The sequence below is a fragment of the Erinaceus europaeus genome, chromosome 5 (assembly GCF_950295315.1).
Source record: "Erinaceus europaeus chromosome 5, mEriEur2.1, whole genome shotgun sequence".
NCBI classification, from domain to species: domain Eukaryota; kingdom Metazoa; phylum Chordata; class Mammalia; order Eulipotyphla; family Erinaceidae; genus Erinaceus; species Erinaceus europaeus.
In genome coordinates, this window is record NC_080166.1 from 128,640,888 (window position 1) to 128,661,809 (window position 20,922).

Here is a 20,922-nt window from a genome sequence, read left to right on the forward strand (position 1 = left end):
CTTTTCATGGGAAAAAAGTTTGATGATATATAATGGTTCTCTTAAAATAGGTAAATCCCTAATACGGTATAAACTTAGACATCTCAAAAAGAAGATACTGTACAATTTTACTATAAATTCTTAGGTTACCTTTCAACTACTGTTATCAGTTTCTTTTATTATGTATTCTTTAAATAAGTTCTTTCTTTTTTAATTTATTAATGAGAAAGAGGCTGAGAGTGAGGAGGAGGAGGGCACAGAGGAGGAGAAGGACGAGGAGGAGGATGAGGAAGAGGAGGAGGAAGAAGTGGAGGAGGAGGCCAGAGCATTACTCTGGCACATGAAATGCCAGGAGTCAAACTTAGCATCATGTGCTTGAGAACCCAATGCTTTATTACTGGACCACCTTCCTGACTGCTGTTAACACAGTTTCTAACATTTCTTTTCAAAAATAGTCTTTGCGAAGGCCGGGTGACAGCACACCGGATTGAAGACACATAATGCAAAGCGCAAGGACCGGCTTAAGGATCCTGGTTCAAGTCCCTGGCTCCCCACCTGCAGGTGGGGGGAGGTCTCCACAAGTGGTAAAGCAGGTCTGCAGGTGTCTATCTTTCTCTCCCCCTCTGTCTTCCCCCCTCCTCTCTCTATTTCTCTCTGTCCTATCCAACAATGATGACATCAATAACAACAGCAACAATGGAAGAAAGACAACCTCTGGAAGCAGAGGATTTGTAGTGCTGGCCCTAAGCCTCAGCAATAACCCTGGAGGCAAAAAAAAAAGTCTTTGCACAGAAACAAGGTATGCATGTATATTTCCTTCCTGCCTGCCTGGCTGCCTACCTGCCTTTCTTTTTTGTGGGGGTAGATTCTGGGATCTTGTACATAAATGATTTCATTGCTCTGGGTTGATTTTTTCCGACAGATAGGTACACTGAGAGAAAGAAAGAAAATATCACCAAAAGCACCAAAGCTTCCTCCAGAACCATACAATGAATAAGTACATATGTTTTATTTTAGCTTTTTTTCCGCATGTTATTTAGTTATTATTATTATTATTATTATCTTTTATAACCAGAGCACTGCTCAGCTCTGGCTTATGGTGGTGCTGGGGATTGAACCTGGGACATAGAAGTCTCAGACATGAACGTCTTTTTGCAGAATAGTTATGCTCTCTCCACCACCTAGTAAATGTGTTTTGAAAGAGATAGCTCATCTGGTAGGGCGCCTGCCTGACCAGGTGTTTCATAGACGTTCTAGCCCCCAGCATACTAAATGGGAGGGTGGAGGTAGCTTTAGATGCTGTGGGGTCTCTCCCTGACTCTCTAGCTCTTTTTGAAAAAAGACAACTCAGAGGGGGTGAAATTATGCATGTGCAATGCCCCAGTGGCCAAATAATTAAAAAATTAAAAAATGAAGATGAACCACTTGCCTGTCCCCCTCCTCAGCAGTCCCCCCCATTGCCACTAACACATTCCTGATTTATTTTCCCGGTTTAAAGAGCCAGCAGCATCTCCTTAAACGTTGAGCCTGCATTTTCTCCTGTTAGAGTGAGATCAAACTCTTCTTTTTAATTTACAAATGATTTCTTGTCCCACTCTACCACCAAGAACTGTGTGAATCCATTTCCTCTTTTGCTACTTATTTTCCTATAATAATCTAAACTTTGTTATTCTGTGCATTTCCTATGCAGTTATTTGTCATGGTTTTTGCTAGGATATATTATATGTCTCGCAGAAATTAAAGAAAACTTAGGGGCCTGGGTGGCAGCACTCGTGGTTGAGTTGCCATATTACAAATGTGCAAGAACCCAGGTTCAAGCTTCTAGTTCTTGCCTTCAGGGGAAAGACTGAAGATTGGTGAAGAAGCAGTGCTGCAGGTTTCTCTCTCTCTCTCTCTCTCTGTCTGTCTGTTTCTGTTTCTTTCTCCCTCCTTTATCTCTCCCTTTCCTCTCAACTCCTCTCTGTCTCTATCCAAAATAAATAAAAAAAGAAACTTAAAACCTTTTCTTCTTTCGATTAGATCTATAGATTAGGGACTGATCCTATTCTCCCGGTAGGAGGGCTTGGGTTCGAAGGATGCCAGAGGAAGTGTGACATCTGGCAGGTATGAACATAGGTATGTGGGTTAGAGCTCAGTTGATGTAGAGAGCAGGGTGTCAGATAGGAGGTGGGGTGAGGAAGTGAGGGTGAGGGTCTGGGACTGAGTAACCAGATGGGCTATGGTGCCCGGGAGTGGGAAAAATGGGTAAGGCGTCAGGAGGAGGGAGTCTCTAGCCAGGACTGGAGACATGCTTGCACACGTTTGACTTCCTGATGCAATCCGCCTTCAGGCCCTGCTCATTCATTGCCTGCTGAGGTTCCTTCCATCAAAGTGAAGTGCTGAGTCAGACACCATGGTGGCATGTCTGGAGCAGTCGCCATGATGGTATATACATCTCTAGTTGGAGACTTAAGACACCAGAGAACTCATCTAGTGTGCCCACAACATGCTTGCAATGTTTTCTGGGGACCTCAGCTTAGGCTATGCAATTGGTGGGGAGAGCACTGACTCATCTTTGTATCTGGGATTGAATTAAATGAGCTTGACCACTTTTTTTCTGCATTCACAGGCATCTAACTGATAAGTTGAGTCAGCAGAGTGAGTTGGCCTGGTAACCCAGTAACAACAGAAAAACCTGACTGGCTTGTACATGCCCAGAGGGCCAGGCTCCAGGCCAGTGGTGGGGCGGGGAGAGAGGTGATCGTCATGAAATTCCATATGGATGATGAAGTCTTCTATGCACCCTAGTGAGTGTTGACACACAATGGGAAGAACATCTTATTGGAAGTAGGGGGAACGAATTTTTTTTTTCTTTCAAGATTTGGATATGTATATCATTTGTAATTTAATATTGATTTACAAAATTATAAGATAATAGGGTATAATTCCACCCCATTCCCACCACCAGTCTTCTGTGTCCCCATTTCCTCCACTGAAACTGCAGTGGTTCTTCCAAGGTCACAGATATGTGTTGCCTATTTTTTTTAAATATTTTTTTATGTTTATTTATTCATTTTTGTTTCCCTTGTTGTTTTATTGTTGTAGTTATTATTGTTGTTGTTGATGTCGTTGTTGGATAGGACAGAGAGAAATCAAGAGAGGAGGGGAAGACAGAGGGGGAGAGAAAGATAGACACCTGCAGACCTGCTTCACCGCTTGTGAAGCAACTCCTCTGCAGGTGGGGAGCTGGGGGCTCAAACGGGATCCTAATGACAGTCCTTGTGCTTAGCGCCACGTATGCTTAACCCGCTGCGCTATCGCCTGACTCCCTTGACTATTATTTCTTTTTTTAAAATTTTTTTAAATATTTATTTTATTTATTTATTCCCTTTTGTTGCTCTTGTTGTTTTATTGTTGTAGTTATTATTATTGTTGTCGTTGTTGGATAGGATGGAGAGAAATGGAGAGAGGAGGGGAAGACAGAGAGGAGGAGAGAAAGATAGACACCTACAGACCTGCTTCACCGCCTGTGAAGCGACTCCCCTGCAGGTAGGGAGCCGGGGTTCGAACCGGGATCCTTATGCCGGTCCTTGTGCTTTGCGCCACCTGCGCTTAACCCGCTGCGCTACAGCCCCACTCCCCTTGACTATTATTCTATAACTCTCTGTATATATATTCTATGATCCTGCCTTCTTTTTAAAGGATTTTTTTCTTTTCTTTTTTTTTTTTTTTGCCTCCAGAGTTATCACTGGGGCTCGGTACCTGCCCCACGAATCCACTACTCCTAGAGGCCATTGTTTTTCCCCATTTTTGTTGCCCTTGTTGTTATTGTTATTGTTGCTATTGCTATTGTTGTTGGATAGAACAGAGAGAAATCAAGAGAGGAGGGGAAGATAGAGGAGGGGAGAGAAAGATAGACACTTGCAGACCTGCTTCACTGCCTGTAAAGTAACCCACCTGCAGGTGGGGATCCAGGGGCTTCAACCAGGATCCTTATATCTATCGGTCCTTGTGCTTCACTCCACATGCATTTAACCAGCTGCACCACTGCCTGGCCCCCCTTCTCTTCCTTTCTAAGCCACAACTACAACTATTGCTACTTCTGAATGTCCTTCCTTTTTTTCCTCTTTGCTCTTGGGGTCTTGATGGAACTGAAATTCAGAGCCCTCTAGTCATCTTCCCCTAACATTTCTCACCTTCTGAGGGTATAGACCAAAATTCTTTATGAGGGGGTAGAAGCTGGGAGTTCTGGCTTCTGTAGTTGCTTTTCTGCTAGAGTTGGGTGTTGGCAAGTCAATCCATACCCCGACCCTGTTTCTGTCTTTCCATAGTGGGCTCTGGAGAAGTGAGGCTTCAGGACACATCGGTGAGGACATCTGCCCAAGGAGCTCATATGGAATCATAGTAGCATCTGCAACTTGATGGCTGGAAGGTGGTAAGATATAAAGCAGGACTAAGGTGGGGGAGATTGCATAATGCAAACAGACTCTCATGTCTGAAGCTCTAAAATCTCAGGTTTAATTTCCCATACCACAAGCCAGAGTTGAGTAGTGAGCTGATGTTTCTCTCTCTCTCTCTTTCTATCTCTCTCTCCATCTCTCTCAAAAATAAAATGAATAAAATACTTTTAAAAAGTAAAAAAAAAAAAAGATATAAATCAGGACTAAATGTTTAGTAAACAGAAACCATGAAGTAGGGATAGAGAAGATAAGAGTAGGAATCTTGGGGTGGAAAGAAGTTAGGAAGTCTATTTTAGATATGGAATAAAACAATCTTATGGATTGCTCTTGGAGATTGAAGTCAAGCTGAAGAAACTAACTGAATGTATGCTTTAATCTCTGCCTTATACACAGACCCCTTTGAATGTAAAATGAGCACACCAGTATAGGGCTTGTCAAAGGTCCCGTGCCAGTTAACAGTTTAATTCAAATACCAGGTGAATTTCCAACCCTTCTTCATTTTGCCTGGTCCTTGGTTGATCTCATGATATCTATCTTATTTCTTGATGCACTACAATATCCGATATTAGGTCAAGTCCAGGAACAGCCAGGTGAATAAAGAGAACAAATGGCAGGAACAGCCCAGCCAACTTCAGGTGGACAGTATACAAGGTCCCCTTCAGGATGCAGTGCTAGAATGTGGGGGTGGGGAGTGGGGACCACATTGTCCAGCTGCTTCCTAAAGTTTTCTTCCCTTGGGCAGAATGGCCATACCACTGGAATATTCCCTCTGTCAGGAAAGAGTTTTCTCTAGTTAGTGACTGTCAAGAACCTTGTCAATGGACAGGGCTAAAATCATCATTTATTATTATTATTATTATTATTATTTTAGTTGCCACCAGGGTTATCTTTGGAGCTCAGTGCCAGCACTAAAAATCCATTGCTCCCAGTAGCCATTTTTCCCTTTCTATTTTATTTGACAGAACAAAGAGAAATTGAGAGGGATAGGGCATATAGGGAGAAAGAAAGATACACACCTGCAGACCTGCTTCACTGCTTGTGAAGTATCTTCCCTGCAGGCTTGAACTCAGGTCCTTGCACACAGTGATATGTGCACTTAGTCAGGCTTGCAATGGATGCATTGGATCGACCTCCTCGTGGTGCATCCCGTGAGTACCCATTCATTGGGGAAACTGACGATCCTTCCTAGCCGACTGAATCCACATGGATCCCAGTCACTTTCAAAGCCAGCAACAAGCAGCTCCTGACAGCTTTCAACCTGACGCTGTTGACTGGCTATGGAAGAAGGGCAAACGCTAGAAGAAGAAGTCAGGCTTGCCACCACTAGTACCCCCGTTTTGTCCTTTTTGTAGCTTGTGTGCTTAACCAGGTACACCATCACCTGGCCCCATTGTCTTGTCCTTTTTTACTGCCACCAGGGTTAATCCTTAGGTTTGGTGCCTGCACAATGAACCCACCATTTCTGGTGGCTATTGATTCATTTAGTATTTTATTTTCTAGGGCAGATAGAAACTGAGAGGATAGTGGGAGATAGAGAAGGAGAGAGACACCTACAGTCCTGCTTTACGATTTATGAAGCTTCCCCTGTGGAGTTGGGAAGCAGGGGCTGGAATATAGATCTTTGCACATAGTAATATGTGAATTCAGCCTGGTGCACCACCTGGCCCTGACTCAAATGGTCTTACAGTGACTGTGCTGAGCAGGTAAGATGAGACACACAGGACCCCAGACTGTCAGTTCTAGGTGGGGAACACTGGACAGCAAGCTGGGACGAATGTGGTGGTTCTGCTTGACTCACTCCTGCTGAGGGAAGGTGTACCCTAGTGCTGTACTCTTGGCAGGGAAAGCCGTGCCCAGAACATGCCAGTGGCCATGCTGTAAGAATTGGTTGATTGTAGGGACCTGGGGACTGGGCATAAGGAAGAAAGCTAGTGTCCACAGAGCTGGAGACTATCACGCAAAGCGGGAGAGTAAAGTGAACGTGGGCTGCAGAACTCAAAATGGTCTTGTGAAGGTGCCATGAGGTAGGTGTTCTGCAAGTAGATTCTGTGGAGCTTGAGGGGCATGACTTCTAGGAATCCACATGTGTGAAATGAGAGTGGGGCCACACTAGGCAGAGAGGAAGACAAAGAGATGTGGGGAAGACCCGGCTGAGCTGCCTTGCAGCTGAAATGACTAGGTCTTCACTCCCACATCTCATTCCCCAGAGATGTGACCGACGATCAAGGTGGCCCCTGACTTTGAGACTTTGAGACGGACCTAGATGGAGGCACAAGAGGAATCTCTCAATCTCCATGTTCAAGACAACTAAGCTCTAAGTCTTGTTACTGACAAGAACATGCTCTCTCTTTATGAGCCAAGACTGATGTGCCTGCTTATTCACTCACAGGAAGGAGACTGGTGGCATCAATCACTGATAGGACACAGAGTTCCCAAACCAAAAACCTGGAGCCACCATTCTCCATCTCTCTGCAGCCAGAATGACAGATGGTGGGTCAGACTGGCAGTCCTGGGGAGGAGAGGAGTGTGGAATAATAAAGAGTATTTAGTGTCTGTCTCTAGTTCTCCATCCAGTGTCTTTATGCAAATTAGGTGTCTGGGGTAGGAGTGGGAGTTCAGTGACTTCTGGATAGGGGCTCCTTCCCTACCCCCTGCAAAAAATAATTTTTGGACTAGCCAGGTGTGCGCCTGGCAGAGCACACACATTACCATATGCAGGGACCTGGGCCCAACATGCAAGAGGGAAGGTTTACTAACGGTGAAGCAGGGCTGCAGGTACCCCCCTTTTTCTCTCCCTATTTTCCCCCTTCCCTCTCAATTTTTCTCTGTTTCTATTTTTAAAAAATCTACCAGGAGTGACAGATTCATCACGCAGGCACTGGACCACAGCAATAACCTTGATGGCAGTAAAGGGGCTAAGCTGGGGGTGACAGTGTCACAGAGACACCTAACACAGGGAGATGAGAAATTATCCCCAGGTGTCACCTTCTATACTATAAACCATTGACATCCTAGTAAAATAATGAAAAGGGGGAAAAAACCCTCTCAATCATGTTATGAAAAAAATTCTTTAAGAAAAGATTCTTTAAGAAAAAAATGAGTGATGTGATTAAAGTATTGAAACTTTCAACCTCAGCTGGAAAGACAGCACAATGATTCTGAAAAACAACTCATGGCCAAGGCTCTGAGGTCCCAGGTTCAATCCCCACACCACCATATGCCAGAACCAAATAGTGTTCTGGCAAAAACAAACAAGCTAACAAATATAAAATTAAATGATCATACCATCCCCACCCATCCCGATGGCATATGCCCAAGTACCAAGTAAAGTCATGCACATCTTATTTTAAAATTTATTTATTTATTTATTGGATAAAACAGAGAGAAATTAATAGGGAAGGGGAAGACAGAGAAGGATAGAGACAGATTACACCTGCAGCCCTGCTTCACCACTTACGAAGCTTTCCCTCTGCAGGTGGGGTGCAGGGGCTTGAACCTGGGTCCTTGTGCTTCATAGCATGTGTGCTCAACCAAGTGTACCACCACCTGACCTCCAAGTCATGCCCATCTTAAAAATGTTTCCATCAAAGATGGACTTCAAGAAGAGGTGGTCACAATGAGCTATGTCCTCCAGCCTTGCTGTCCCATCCAGGTGTGTGACACACTCTGAGACTTTCATACCAGGACAGCATCACCAAGTGATGCATGCACTGCTCAGAAGGTACCTCCACCATCAGGTGACACATGCATGACTTTAGACATTTTCAGGTCAGAAAATGGGAAGTGCTGACTGTGGTTCATGTCTACACATGCAGGAAACTGGTTTCTGTCTCAGTGGCTGCAATGGTTTGGGGTGAGGGGTGGGGTAGGGGGGCAGAGGCTGAGATATGAGACTGCATAGACCACAGGGTACATCTATATATCTGTTCTCCTTTAATTTCCTTTCTCTCCTCTCTTTCCTCTCCCACTCCCTCTCCCTCCCCACCCTCCCCCAGAGCACTGCTCAGCTCTAGCTTGTGGTGGTGCTGGGGGTGGAACCTAGGGCCTTGTATCCTCAGGCTGAACCTCTCTTTGCATAACCATTATGCTATCCCCTCATTCTTCCTATACTTTATTTTTAAAAGTCATATTTTCTTTTATTGACTTGCCACTGGTTTACAATACTATGGAATTTCTGGAATACAGCTACACACCTCTCGATATGTATAGACCTCAGGGAACACCATGTTCATAAAGCAATAGCCAGACCATGGGGTTTGTCTAAATGTCCCTCAGCAGACGGGCTGGGCAAAGAAGCTGCGGGACACAGACTCAATGAAATGCTACCTGGTCGCTAAAAAAATTCATTGAAACCAGGAGACGTGGCTATGGAGTAGGAGCCATTTCAGATTGTACCCCTGACAAACTAGGGGAAAAAAATCACCTGGAAACTCAAAACACAAGCAGGATCTCTCCAGAAACTCACTAAGCCATAGCCAGCAAGTTTCAGATGTTACTATGATCTCATCTTGAACTCCCTGTACAGATGATGTGTCCCAAAGCCTCACCTCTCTAGATCCCTACCCCACTAGAAAGACAGAAACGGGCTGGGGTTAATGGATTGACCTGCCGGTGCCCATGTCCAGTTACATAAGTAAGACCTCCTACTTTCTGCACCTCATAAAATTGTTTGGTTCATGCTTCTAGAGGGGAGAATGTTAGGGGAATGACTAGAGGACTCTGAACTCCGATTCCATCAGGACGGAGAGAGAGAGAAAAGGAGGTTGGGGTGGGGAAAAGAAGGAAGGATATTCATAAGTAGCAGGTGTGGCTTAGAATGAAAGGGGATGGGAGGGGGCTGGGCAATAGCGCAGCGAGTTACACACACATGGCAAAGCGCAAGGACTGGTGCAAGGATCCTGGTTTGAGCTCCCGGCTCCTCACCTGCAGGGGCGGTGAAGCAGGTCTGCAGGTGTCTATCTTTCTCTCCCCCTCTCTGTCTCCCCTCCTCTCTCCATTTCTCTCTGCCCTATCCAGAGACAACAAAGCTATAACAACAATAACAACCACAACAAGGTCAACAAAACGGGGAAAATAGCCTTCAGGAGCAGTGGATTGCCCAGCCCAAAGTCCCAGTGATAACCCTGGGGGCAAATAAAATAAAATAAAGGAAGGGGGTGTGCACTGGCCACTGGGTTAAACACATATATGAAGAACAAGGACCTCCACAAGGATCCCAGCTATAATCCCCAGCTCCCCACCTGGGGGGGGGATGTCACTTTACAAGAGGAGAAGCAGGTCTGCGACTGTCTGTCTTTCTCTCTCCCTGTCTTCCCCTCTTCTCAATTTCTCTCTGTCCTGTCCAATAAAATGGGTGAAAAAAACAGCCACCAGGAGCAGTAGATTTGTAGTGCAGGCACCAAGCAAAGAGAGTGGACTTAAGAAAAAGAGGTTTCGTGGTACCCCTTTTATCCTATAGTCTTGTCAGTATTTGCATTTTAAAATAAAAAAAATTTAAAATGGGGTGTTGGGCGGTGGTGCAGTGGGTTAAGCACATGTGGCGCAAAGCACAAGGAGCCCTTGGCTCCCCACCTGCAGGGGAGTCGCTTCACAGGCAGTGAAGCAGGTCTGCAGGTGTCTGTCTTTCTCTCCTCCTCTCTGTCTTCCCCTCTCTCTCCATTTCTCTCTGTCCTATCCAACAACGAACATCAACAGTGGTAATAATAATAACCACAACGAGGCTACGGCAACAAGGGCAGCAAAGGGGGGAAAAATGGCCTCCAGGAGCGGTGGATTCATGGTGCAGGCACCAAGCCCAGCAATAACCCTGGAGGGGAAAAAAAAATTTAAAAATGAAAAGAGGTTCCAAGTCTGAGCCATGCCCTGTGTCAGCCCTGCTGGTAAGGACTCTTCACCCAAAGCAAGAATGTTGCAAACTTCTCCCTGAACACCACTTCCAGATCCCGTGGAAGTTCATAGTCTGAGGAGGAAAAAAAAATACCGTTGCTGTTTTGATGGTGTGAGATCACATTCTATGAGAAGCCCATCTCTCAGTTTCATTAACTGTCACCCCTTCTATAAATCTGTCATTTTAAAAAAAGATTTCTTTTGTCTGAGAACCAGGAGCTTCAGGAACAAGTCTTGACTCTACTGGCCTGACCTAGTTCCCCAGCCTCATGTTAGCTATTTTGACTCTCACACACAGAGTATCCCCCCCCCCCAAAGATTTATTACTTATGAATGTGAGAGAGGAAGGGAGAAAGAGAGAAGCAGAGCATCACTCTGGAACATGCGTTGCCAGGGATCTAACTTGGGGTCCTGTGCATGAGAGTCCAAAGTCTAATCCACTTCCCGGGGTCACCATACACTGCTCAGCTCTGGCTTATGGTGGTGCTAGGTACTGAACCTGGGAACCTAGGACTTAGGAGCCTCAGCCATGAGAGTCTTTTTGCATGACCATCATGTTATCTTATCCCCCACTCACACTGAGCACTTTTTTTTTTTTTATTGAAACAAGCAATTTCTAAACATGGGTCATCTACCTAAGTTTAATTTTTTATTTGTAGGTATTTATTATTGGATTGATACAGAGAGAAATTAAGAGGCGGAGACAGAGAGGGAGAAAGACAGAGACACCTGCAGGTCTACTTCACCATTCACGAAGCTTTCCCCCTGCAGGTAGGGACTGGGGGCTTAAACCTGAGTCCTTGTGCAATGTTGTGTGTGTACTTAACCAGGTGCACTGCCACCTGGCCCTGAGTAAGTTTCTATCTTATTTTCCCTGATGTTTTGTTTAATCTTGAAATGTAGACACTGTCAATAAGTGAAGTTTTGAGGTATACACTAAGTAGTCAAACAACTAGAATAATTTTAACCAACCACACTGAAAATCATACATATACACATACACACACACATATAGATATATATGACTGCGAAGATAGCTTAATGCTTATGCAAAAAGACTTTGATGCCTCAGGCACCAGAGGTCCCAGCTTTAATCCCCAGCACTACCATAAGCCAGAGCAGTGCCCTGGTTAAAAATGAATAAATAGGGAGTCGGGCGGTAGCACAGTGGGTTAAGCGCATGTGGTGCAAAGTGCAAGGACTGGCATAAGGTTCCCGGTTTGAGCCCCCAGCTCCCCACCTGCAGAGGAGTCACTTCACAAGCGGTGAAGCAGGTCTGCAGGTGTCTCTCTTTTTCTCCACCATCTTACCCTCCTCTCTCCATTTCTCTCTGTCCTAACAACGACGACATCAATAGCAACAACAATAATAACTACAACAGTAAAACAACAAGGGCAACAAAAGGGAATAAAGGAAGTTGTTCTTCTTTAAAAAAATGAATAAATAAATTAGAAATAATAATAATAAAATAGAAATGTCTATCTACACCATAGGAGATGGGAAATAGCTCAGCTGGTAAAGCACATGCCCTGCTATGTGTGAGGCCCTGAGTTACACCCCCACCATCACATGATGCACCGCTAACAGGACCAGAGGAGCTCCCTGGGTGGTTGCGGCTTTTCTCTCTCTCTGTCTCTGTCTCTCTCTAAGAAATAAAGATTACAAAATTAGGTCAGGAGGCCATTTGGTGATATTACTGATGAGCACATCCCAAAGTTCATTCCCAGGTATCACATCAATATTTATTTATTTATTTATTTATTTATTTATTTATTTATATATTTACTAGATAGAGACAGAGAAATTGAGAGGAGAGGAGGAGATAAAAAGGGAAAAATAATCAGCTGGGGCCCTATTCAAGGAGTCCTGAGATTCCCAAACAGACATGATGGGCCTAGACCTCGAATAAATCCCTCCCTCCATTGTTACTGTCATTCCTTTTTTTTATTTTCCTTTTTTTTTTTTAAAATTTATTCCCTTTTGTTGCCCTTGTTGCTTTATTGTTGTAATTATTATTGTTGTCATTGTTGGATAGGACAGAGAGGAATGGACAGAGGGGAAGACAGAGGGGAGGTGAGAAAGATAAACACCTGCAGACCTACTTCACCAATTGTGAAGCGACTCCCCTGCAGGTGGGAAGCTGGGTGCTCGAACCGGGATCCTTCCACCGGTCCTTGAGCTTTGTGCCACGTGTGCTTAACCCACTGTGCTACCAACCGACTCCCATTACCGGTCATTCCTATCAGGAACAACACAATAGACCCCTTTGTGAGCCCCCATAGGGCCTTACCCTCAACATGGATCAGCAACAATAGAGAATGTTCCATCCTCCGAAGGGAGGCTGGACAACATACTCTGTGCTACACCTGAGGAAGATGGGTCCTGATATTGGGGCAGCTTGGAATGTTCCTACTCATGACCAAAGAATGTGAGCTCAGATCACATAGGCCCCTAAGCTGAATATGGGCCCCAGATCACATCAAATTGATAGGGTTTACAGTCAACAATATTTATACCCCTTCCCTTATTTGGGAGCTACTCTCTTCCCTGATCCAGCTTTCTGGTCCTTCTGCCTGCCGTGACATCACCTCCTCAAATAATAATTAGGGTCCACCCGCATATCAGACTTCAGGCTCAGGCAAAAAAACAAAACAAAACAAAAAACTAGTATAGCCACAGGCCCTTTGGAATATAACTAAAATATGCCTCCTAGCTAGCTACAAAATGGAGGGTCCCCCAACTCTTCATCTGCACTATTTGAGCCTTTAGGTCCATGATTGTTCAACAATTTGTTTGGCTTTGTATGTTAACTCTCTTTTCAGCCACTCTGGTTCCAGATGCTAGAAGGATGCCAACCAGACTTCCCTGGACAGACAACCCCACCAATGTGTCCTGGAGCTCCGCTTCCCCAGAGCCCTGCCCCACTAGGGAAAGAGAGAGGCAGACTGGAAGTATGGATCAACCAGTCTATGCCCATGTTCAGCGGGGAAGCAATTACAGAAGCCAGACCTTCCACCCTCTGCATCCCACAATGACCTTGGGTCCATACTCCCAGAGGGATAAAGAATAGGAAAGCTATCAGGGGAGGGAAAGGGATTCTGGTGGTGGGAACTGTGTGAAGTTGTAGCCCTTTGATCCTATGGTTTAGTCAATGTTTCTTTTTTTATAAATTAAAAAGAAAATCACATAAAAACTCACCGATTGACAAAAAAAAAAAAGGGAGACACCCGCAGCCCTGCTTCACCACTCATGAAGCCCCCCCCCACCCCATAGGTGGGAACCAGTGATTTGAACCCAAGTCCTTGCACATAATAATGTGTGCTCTACCAGAGGTGACACCACCTGGCCCCCCAAAAACTATTTTCTAATTAACAATGATGGTGTCAGTTTTATTTAAGTTCACAAAATATGTAATAAATACTTAGTGTGGTTTCACCAGGTTAAAATCATCTTGCTAGGCTGAATGGGGAAACAGAAGATATATATATATCCTGTTGATATATGTACCCCAGTCCGTAACAGAGGAGGAAGGAGGACGGGGAAGCCCACTAACAGATACTTACCTTGGATCTTGAAGGACTGAGCAGATAACAGAAACTGGCAGATAACAGAGTGGGAGGCAGTGGAGAGATAATAGACACCAGTGAGTGAGTGAGTGAGTGAGTGAGTGTTCCAGTTGCTCTGGAACTGATGGCTCAAGATGGCTCAAGAGTTGCCAGAGGGGAGTGGGGCGGTAGCGCAGCGGGTTAGGCGTACATGGTGCAAAGCATAAGGACCAACACAAGGATCAAGGATCCCGGTTCCAGCCCCCAGCTCCCCACCTGCAGGGGAGTCGCTTCACAGGCGGTGAAGCAGGTCTGCAGGTGTCTCTCTTTCTCTCTCCCTCTCTGTCTTCCCCTGCTCTCTCCATTTCTCTCTGTCCTATCCAACAATGACGACATCAATAACAACCAGAACGACGACAATAAAAACAAGGGCGACAAAAATGACATAAATAAATAAATACTAAAAAAAAAAAAATTGCCAGAGGTCAGCCTGGCAATGTGGGTGGAGCTGGTGGAGGAAAAGAGAAAACAGCAGGGTCTCAGTAAGACGTCTCTAGTAAAGAGGATCTCTCCTCCCTTTCTTTCCCCTCCAGCCCTTCCTTTTTTGTGTGTTTTATCAGAGCACTGCTCAACTCCGGGTTATGATGGTGGGGGACGGGAGGGACTGAATTTAGACTTTGGTGCCTCAGGCAAGGAAGTGTTTTTTTGCATCTCCATTAATCTGGCTTCCCTCCCAGGACCCCTGTTTTTAGTTCTTATCTCACCAATTTGGCTGCTGGTTTGCTGAGGCCTGAACGAACCCTTGGTTTAAAGATCGAAATTCCATACTATTTATTTTTCCTTCCCATTTTAGTGTTATATTAAAAGATCTTTCCACCACTGCTGTCACTGTATGGGTCTGTAGATGAGGTGTGGCCTGTGTCTCAAGGGGGGGTGTCCTGATAGCATCTGAGGAGGCTGTGGATAGAGCTTAGTGGTAGGACTTGTGCCTTCTTCTTCTTCTAGCGTTTGCCCTTCTTCTGTAGCCAGTCAACAGCGTCAGGTTGAGCCTGATGTAAAGTTTCGAGACCTCCTTTGAATCTGGAGAGGTGGCAGTCGTTGACTATGTGGGTCATATCGCCAATTGACCAATAAGAACGCGTTTGGCAAAGGACAGCCCCTCAACATTAAGTTGGAGGACTCGAAGAGCAGGACCAACAGCTTGAAAGCTGTCAGGAGCTGCTTGTTGCTGGCTTTGAAAGTGACTGGGATCCATGTGGATTCAGTCGGCTAGGAAGGATCGTCAGTTTCCCCAATGAATGGGTACTCACGGGATGCACCACGGGAAGGTCGATCCAATGCATCCCAAGGACTTGTGCCTTGTTTATGTGAGGCCCTGGGGTTCAAATCCCTGGTACCGAAATGAACCAAACAAAAGGATGAAGACCTTGACTGTGACCTAGGAGGTGTTAAACCCTCAAACATGAGGTCTTGTTTCCATCCTTTACGTCACTTCTTCTTCTCTCTCTAAGTAAACAAATAGACAAATCTCTTAAAAATAAAATCCAAGGGGCTGGGTGGTGGTGCACACACGTTACCATGTACAAGGACCCAGGTTCAAGTCCCACCTGTGGTCGGGAAATCTCTATGATCTATGAGGCAGTGCTATGGGTCTCTTTCTTTCTCTCTGTCTCTTTCTCTCCATCCTCCGTCTCCATTAAATGAAAGAAACAAAACAAAACAAAGCAAAAAAAGGTGAATGGTGGATGGCCACAGGGAATGGTGGATTTGTCATGTAGGCATTGACATGATAACCCTCTAGTGATAACCCTGCCTGGTGGAAGAAAAAAAAAAAAACAGCCTCAACCTTAAAAGATAAAATATCAAACTAAAATAACATGATTTGGGGGCCACCTCAGTTGGCTACTGTGCTGCTTTGCCATATGCATGACTTAGGGTCAAACTTGGCTCCCACTATATTGAAGGAAGCTTGTGGTTGTGTGGGGTCTCTCCCTCTCCCTCTCCCTCTCCCTCTCCCTCTCCCTCTCCCTCTCCCTCTCCCTCTCCCTCTCCCTCTCCCTCTCCCTCTCCCTCTTCTCTTTGCTTTGCTTTTCTCTTCTCTCTCTCTCTCTCTGTCTGTCTTTCCCCAGAGCACTGCTCAGCTCTAGCTTATGGTGGTGAAGAAACTGAACCTGGGACTTTGGAGCCTCAGGCATGAGAGTCTCTTTGCATAACCATTATGCTGTCTAACCCTACCCTGACTCTGCCTATCTCTATCTGAAAAAAATCAGTCCAGGGGCCCTGTGTGGGCACATCTGGTTGCCTGTGAGTGCACATGTTATAGTATACAAGGGCCCAGGTTCAAGCCCCTGGCTCCCCATGCACGGAGGAAGTTTCACAAGTGGTGAAGCAAGTCTGTTGTCTCTCCCCTCCCTTCTCCTTCCCTCTCACTTTCCCTCTGCTTCTATCCAATAAATAGAGAAAATAAAAGAAAGAATTTTTTTTTGCCTCCAGGGTTATCACTGGGGTTCAGTGCCATCACTATGACTCCACTGCTCCTGGAGGCTATTTTCCCCATTTTTGTTGTCCTTGTTGATGCCCTTGTTGTGGTTGTTATTGTTGTTATAGCTGCTGTAGGATAGGACAGAGAGAAATCATGAGAGGAGGAGAAGACACAGAGGAGGATAGAAAGACAGACACCTGCAGACCTGCTTCACCGCTTGTGAAGAGACCCCCCCTGCAGGTGGAGAACTGGAGGCTTGAACCGGGATCTTTGCACCAGTCCTTGCGCTTTGTACCACGTGTGCTTAACCCGCTGCACTACTGCCCAGCCCCCAAGAAAGAATATTTTTAAAAACTCATTCCAGACCAGTGAAGCCCCAGTGATGAATGAATAAATATATAAATAAATCAAAAAACATATAATAGAGTTTTCTTATGCCAATGAAGTCCCAGGAGAAGGCTAGTCGCTTTGATATTTTGAGGAGAGCCCAAACTCCATTGCTCTCCAGGCTGCAGGGGAAGCTAGCCCCTGGCTCATACTCTCTTACTCTCCCAGGCAGGAAACAACCTCTAGCTGAGGGGTTTCTCCTGGTACTGAGCTGACGAACAGGAAGAGAACTGACTCGTGTCAAGTGGCATTGTCCTTCAGCCTCCTGTGTGTTCCACTCATCCTACTTTCCCCTCTAATGTGTGGGAAGGTCTCTGCTAGATTCCGGACTCCCAAAAGGTACCATCCTCTGTGGATGACTGTCAGATGCCTTAGAAGGTAGGTAATAGAAAACTCCCACTTGGCCACTCTGCAGGGTCCACTTCAAAGAATGTGGACACCCCTGCCCCCAGAAATTTGATTTATCTTCGTTCGCTCATACTTTGCAAATAATTATTTCATTTATACTGAGCAACTCTGGGCATTTCCTTTATAATCAAATGTCAGACTGATGGCTATCAAAGAAGGATTTAGCTCAAGTGAACAATAAATTTGATCTTTTCAGGACTAGCTTAAAATCCAGCTTCTGTGGCTTAGGTGGTGGCTCAGTCAATAGAGCCTCCAGTCCCCACATGCAAAGGGGAAGTTTCACGAGTAGTGGAGTACTACTTCAGGTTTCTCTCTATCCCTCTTTCCCACTCTGTCAAAAAGAAAGAAGGGGGGGGGAGGTCACTAGGAATGCAGGTATCAATCCCCAGTAATAACCTTGCAAGCAAAAGAAGAAAAAAGAAAGTTTTTATGTTATATTTGAAAGAAATCCCAAGAGTAGTGGGGCTGGCAAGCAAACTCGCCTGGGAGCTCTACCCCACATGGAAGATGCAGATTCAAACCCAACCCTACTACACTGGAGGAAGTGTCAGTGCTGTGGCATCTTTTGCTCTCTCTCCTCTCTCTCTCTCTCTCTCTCTCCCTCTCTCTCTTTTCTATACAAAAAGTTAGCCTAGAGCAGTGAGGCCCTACTGACGACAACAACAAGCTCGAACTGGGATCCTTGCATGGGTCTTTCTGTTTCACACTATGTGTGTTTAATTTGGTGCAATACTGCACGGCTCGCACAAAAAGAGATTCTGGCAGTTGGGCGGTAGCACAGTGGGTTAAGCGCAGGTGGTGCAAAACACAAGGACCAGCATAAGGATCCTGATTTGAGCCCCTGGCTCCCCATCTGTGGGGGAGGGGGGTCACTTCACAAGCAGTGAAGCAGGTCTGCAGGTGTCTATCTTTCTCTCCCCTTCACTGTCTTCCCCTCCTCTCTCTATTTCTCTTTGTCCTATCCAACAATGATGACATCAATAACAACAACAATAAGTACAACAATAAAACAACAAGGGCAACAAAAGGGAATAAATAAGTAAATAAATATTTTTTAAAAAGGGATTCTAAGAGTGTTGGCTTGAAGAAAAAAGACTTTTGAAGATAGTACTGCTTGAGTTAACTATGTGACCTCTTGCATAACTTGTTCTGAAGACCAGTTGTCTCAACTTTTCTCACATGGGACACAGAGCTAGCCTCTTCCAGGTCCAAACAGCCAGACTGTTCTTCCCAGGCTCTTATTTTCTTTCTTTTTTTTGTCTCCAGGGTTATTGCTGGGGCTCAGTGCCTGCACCATGAATCCACTGCTCCTGGAGGCCATTTTTCCCCCTCTGTTGCCCTTGTTGTTGTAGCCTTGTTGTGATTATCATTGTTGTTGTTAATATCATTCATTGTTGGACAGGACAGAGAGAAATCAAGAGAGGAGGGGAAGACAGAGAAAGGGAGAGAAAGAGAGACACCTGCAGACCTGCTTCACCGCCTGTGAAGGGACTCCCCTGCAGGTGGGGACTGGGGGCTCGAAGCGGGATCTTTTTGCAGGTCCTTGTGCTTTGCTACCACCCGACCCCCCTCAGGCCCTTATTTTCTAAGGGTGCTGATGGAACTAGGTCCTGGTTAATGGAGTGCAGATAGAAGTGACATGTGTCGTTTCCAGGTGTGACCCTGACTCTCGGAGTCCCCTATGCCCATGTTCCTTTGTCTGTTGGCTGGATGCAAAGCATCTGCTGAAGATCCCAGAGCTGTAGAGGGTGGAAGACACAGGAGAACAAAGAAATCCAGGCCTTTCACCCACATGGATAAAGAGCCTTCATCCCAGGTCAACCCACATTGGATTTCAACTCTTTTTTTTTTTTTTTTAAATTTAAGAAAGGATTAATTAACAAAACCATAGGGTAGGAGGTGGTTCTTTCTAACAAAGGTGGGACTTTCTAACAAAGTCCCAAAACCTAGATATACACCAGTTTCTGTGAGAGACAGCATATGTTCACACGTATCCGTAAACTACTGCAAAATATATGCCTGAAAGCAGAAGTGCACTAGAGTTTGCAGTGAGTACCCCCCCTAACACTTCCTCTCCTCTATTCCAAGCTTTGGGTCCATGATTGCTCAACAATTTGTTTGGCTTCGTATGTTAACTCTCTTTTCAGTCACCAGGTTCCAGATGTCATCAGGATGCTGGCCAGGCTTCCCTAGACTGAAGACCCCACCAATGTGTCCTGGAGCTCCGCTTCCCCAGAGACCCAGCCTACTAGGGAAAGAGAGAGGCAGACTGGGAGTATGGACCGACCAGTCAACGCCCATGTTCAGCGAGGAAGCAATTACAGAAGCCAGACCTACCTTCTGCAACCCACAATGACCCTGGGTCCATGCTCCCAGAGGGATAGAGAATGGGAAAATTAACAGGGGAGGGGGTGGGAAATGGAGATTGGGTGGTGGGAATTGTGTGGAATTGTACCCCTCCTACCCTATGGTTTTGGATTTCAACTCTTAAGGTGAAGCCAGTTGGGTTTGGCTAGTCAGTGTTATGGCAAAGAGTCTCTTCTGGCCAATATACACCATACTACTTAGATTCTGGAGAAATTGCTTTTAGACTCTAGGTGACACCTACCTTGTACTGAAACCTTGAATCTGAACTGCACTGGACATGACAACAGCCCTGATGATATGTTCTTTTTGTCCCTCCAGATAAACACTGCTCCCCATTTAGCTTCTGTCTCACTGTCCGTCATGGCTCAGTTTAGCAAGCGTTTTTCCATGAAGACAGCTAGCTCTGTTGACAACAGGCTTTGATTGTCTGGTGGTTCCTGCTTTATTTTGCTACATGTCTTCAATAGCTCTGTCAACAGGTCATAGAACTTCACACGCCTTCCTCCAAAGTGCCTAGAATCTTTCCCACAGTTGCATGGATGTGTATTTGAAATGGTCAACTGTCAGCTCATGGCAGGGGCTGTCCCTGGGTGCCAGAACTTCCCAGAGGAGCAGGGATCTATTTTCATAGGCGCTCCAAGTTCCCTTTCTGTGTTTTCAAAAGAGATGTGAAAAATAAAATAAAATCTCTTAAGACTTTGTGAAAACTACAACAGTTATCAGGGTAGACAACTTCGGTGGTCGTTCTACCCCTGTAATTTTACAATCTCGTGAACCACTATTCAATAGCTGATGATACTATAGACATATTTTATTTATTTACTGGATGAAGACAGACAGAAATTGAGAGGGAAGGGAGAAGTAAAGAGGAGGAGAGACACCTGCAGCCCTGCTTCACCACTTGTGAAGCTTCCCCCCTGCAAGTGGGGACTGGGGCTTAAATCTGGGTCCTTAAACATGGTGTGCTCAACCAGATACACCACTACCCAGCCCCCAAATAATATATATAACTATAGATGTTTTCTCAAGTAGGTTTATTTTGTTTGAAAGAGAGAAAGAGAGAGAGAGAGAGGGAATGTAAGAGAGATACATTAAGAAAGACCAGAGCACTGCTCAGCTCTGGCTTATGGTGGTGCAGGGGACTGAACCTGGGACCTTAGAGCCTTAGATATGAAAGTCTTTTCCATAACCATTATGCTGTCTCCCTGGTCTCTGAATTTTTTTTTTAAAGGGAGAGCTGTGCAGAGATTCCTTCTGTTTGTGGAGTGAGTCAGAGTACAAACTGATTTGACATTAGTGAGTGACCAACTTCTTCTGAATTGAGTTCAAAAACACTCAGCAGTCACAGTGATGAATAAGTTTCTCTGGATGCTAAAACTTGCCAGATGCCCACTGTAAAGGACTTAGCTCCACAGATCTGTGACTTAGC

General features: G+C 45.3%; 1 long non-coding RNA gene across 1 annotated transcript in view; it reads right to left on the reverse strand.

Annotated features, from left to right (window-relative positions):
* Nucleotides 1–9,994: 9,994 nt before the first annotated feature.
* LOC132538735 (uncharacterized) overlaps nucleotides 9,995–20,922 on the reverse strand; it is a 30,355-nt gene continuing 19,427 nt past the window's right edge. Inside the window, exon 3 of the long non-coding RNA XR_009550089.1 lies at nucleotides 9,995–10,377. This is a non-coding gene — a long non-coding RNA (uncharacterized LOC132538735). The remainder of the gene's footprint in view (nucleotides 10,378–20,922) is intronic.